Here is a 3,433-nt window from a genome sequence, read left to right as displayed (position 1 = left end):
CCAGCTCTACCTCTTCTCTCTTCTCTCTCTCTCATCTCCAGGTCAATGGGAGTCTATGAATTGTGGTTGAAATCAGCCCATTTCTCTCTCTTTTTTTTAAGTTTTTATTGTAAATTGGGTGATAATTTACATGGGAGAACATCAGCTTTACATTCATCTTATTGTATTTCATTTCATTGCAATGATTACAATCCACTCCATGCATCATCATTCAACAGCATTTGCTTCCATTCCCTCTATTTTTTCTTTTTGGCTGTACACCGAAGAACTCAGGAGTATATAACCATTCAAACAACCAAAGGGTATACATCCTGCAAGCCTGCCCCTCGGCCATCAGCACACAGCCCCTCTCCCTCCCTGAGTCCAGAGTCCCCAACTGCTCTGTCTCTCCATGTCATCGTCGTGCCTCCATTTCTGGTGTCACCACTTTTCTGGATAGGGACCTGCACTTCGCTCTTCTCCCTTGATGGTCCCAGGGTTTTCTGCTCCTGGACAACAAGGTCAACCACTCCCCTCCTTTTGTTACAAAATGTCTACCTTTACACTTGCCGCACTCACAATCAGTCCTGATATCAATTATTCACTGTTGAACCACAAGAGTCTTAGCCCCATCTCCTTTCTCCAGCCCCATCTAGACAGGTTGGAAATCACTCAGTGGAGATTCTACCTTTCCCCACACCCTCTGAAACTAGGCACCCTCTTGAAAGCTTGTAAGCCAGTCACTTCATGCCTTTGTGTAGCCAATGTCTAAGTTGCCCATCCCTGTCAACCCTGTGTATGTGGGAATGATCCTCGCTCTAAAGATTCGTTTCCTCTTTTGAGCTACTGCATCCGTAAGTATAAGCCAAGTTCATCAAATTGTAGCAGATTTTTCTTTTTTTCCCTCTTCTTTCTTCTTCTAGTCGAGTTCTGATCATCCAGCCATTGATGCCAGGTCAAATGTGTACTCTCCAACTATGGGTGCTTTTGTGCATCTCCCCTCACTTCATATCAGCTGGACGCTTCACTTTCTGCTCTAGTTCTCTGTGGCCATTTCCCTGTCCCTGGGTCCAGGAGTATCCAGGTCTCACCATAGTGCTGGCCAACCACTTAGGTCTCAATCCAGGTTGACAGGAGTCTGTTGAACGTGGTCGGACTTAGCTCACAACATCATTACTGTTTTTCCCCCACTTCTCCTCATTGGTTACCAGCAAGACCACATGCTTTCTCGTATATTCCCCTTGAATGGAGGGTTTGCTGTGAGGGGACCCGACCACTTGCTTTGATGGCTCCCCGGCAAACAACTTGCTTGTTCTTGTAGTAGTCAGTTGGACTGCTGTTATTGTTTTTTATTTTTCCTACTTCTGTTCTTCTAGCCACTCTAGGCTGGTCTGCTTGTCCTTTCAAGTTGAAATTTCCCACCTCAGAAGATTCTGGATGGGGATCAGGATTCCACCTGTGGTCTTACGCAATGCAAAGGCTCCACAGGAAGCCTCCTTCACTGGGCAAGTTCTAGCCTCATTTTAGGTATTCCTTGTGATACTGTGGGTTAATGTGCCAGACTGCAAAGCCATTTGAACTGCAAGATTGGCAGTTAAAGCTCACCAGTTACTCCTTGGAAACCCTATACAGGATTGTTATGGGTTGGAACTGACTCGACTGCACTTCACAACAACAACAATCAGTTATAGGCTGAAGACGGACTTACAAGCTTTCTATGGTGATGTTTCTGGTTATTCTTTTCTCTCCCCCTCAAGTGTCTATTTTACAGTAGTAGGCAAGATTCCAAAGACAGCCAAGCAGCTTAACATTATTTCCCCTTTTACCAATTTAAACCATGCCTCAATTCTGTATCCCAGAGCCCTGTTGTTTCAAGGTTGAGCATACATCACTATTTACCTCTGTTCCACTTAGTTCATGCAAACCTGCCTAAATGGTCTCCCATCCACCTTGTTCTTCCATTCCTTTCCCCTTTCTTGTGTATCTCCCGCCCCACATGCCCCAGCACCCAAACTATCCTGTGTCTATTCACTACCTTGTACTCCACCTATTCACTACCTTGTACTCCACATTCCCCTCCCTCCCCTCATCTCATCCCCTATACCCTGATAACCAACAAAGAATTTTTTTTTTTAATTTGGATACTGTTTCTTAAGTTTTTACAATAACAGTTCTATGCAGTATTTCTCCCTTTGTGAGTAATTTCACTCAGCATAACGTCCTCAAGGTTCATCCATGTTATGTGGTGGCTTGCAGATTCCTTGTGATTCTTCAAGGTAGCATAATAGTCCACTATGTGTATGTACCACAGTTTGTTTATCCATTCTTCTATTGATGGTAAGCACATTTTTTCATTGCTGCCTTTCCCCCTCTTCCACTCACCAGTAGACCAGTGTTGTTGTCAGCAAGCTTACATGCCTGCTCATGCCTGGTTTATTTTTGAGAATTCTTCATCTAGACTGATATATGGCTGATACTGTCCTGTGTCCTAATCATAGATTGTTGTCTACCTTTGTTGATTCTCTGTCTTAAAGACTTCCTTTAATATTTTATATAAGCTTGGTATGGTTTTTACAAATTCCTTTCATTTCTGTTTACATGGGAATGTTCTAATGTTGCCATCATATTTGAGAGATAATTTTGCTGGATATATAATTCTTGGTTGGAAAGTTTTTTCTTTCAAGGTTTTATGTATGTCATCTCATTGCTTTTCACCTGCATGGCTATTGCTGAGTCATCAGAGCTTATTTTTATTGGTTTCCCCATTGTAGGTGACTTTTCTTTTTTCTTGAACTGTTCTGGGGAATTTCATTTGTCTTTATATTTAGGTTGGATTATGATATGTTTTGATTATGGTTTGTTTATGTAACTTTCTTTTGATGTTTAACCAGTCTGGAGTTTTTTTAGCTTCTTGGATGGATGTCTTCTCATCTTTCATGATGCTAAGGAAACTTTCTACCAGCACATCTTTGACAGTTTTCTCTGTGTTTTTTGGTTTGTTTTATTTTGAGATTTTTTTTGCCTCCTGTTCTGAAGTTCCAATCTTGTGTAAATGTTTCCTCTTGAAATGTCCCACATAATTGTTAGGCTTTCTAGTTTCTTTTGTTGTTGTTGTTGTTGTTGTTGTTGCTGTTTTCATTCTCTTTTTGTTTTTTTCCTCAAATAAGTTGGTGTCAAGGGATTTGTCCTCTTATTTGCTGATCCAGTCTTCCCTTGATTCCATTCTGTTCCTACTGGATTGTCTATTTCTGAGATTTTATTGTTAAGCATTTGGATTTCTAGTTGCTGCTTTTGTATGGTTTCTAATTGTCTGTTTTTTTATGTTGCTCTGTTGTTGTTGTTGTTGTTAAGTGCCATCGAGTCGGTTCCGACTCATAGCGACCCTGTACAGGGTTTCCGAGGGTGTAAATCTTTACAGGAGTAGAAAGCCTCATCTTTCTCCCGCGGAGCGGCT

This window comes from Chrysochloris asiatica, unplaced genomic scaffold, assembly GCF_000296735.1.
Source record: "Chrysochloris asiatica unplaced genomic scaffold, ChrAsi1.0 scaffold00230, whole genome shotgun sequence".
Lineage (NCBI taxonomy): Eukaryota > Metazoa > Chordata > Mammalia > Afrosoricida > Chrysochloridae > Chrysochloris > Chrysochloris asiatica.
Note: the sequence above shows the minus strand (reverse complement) of the source record.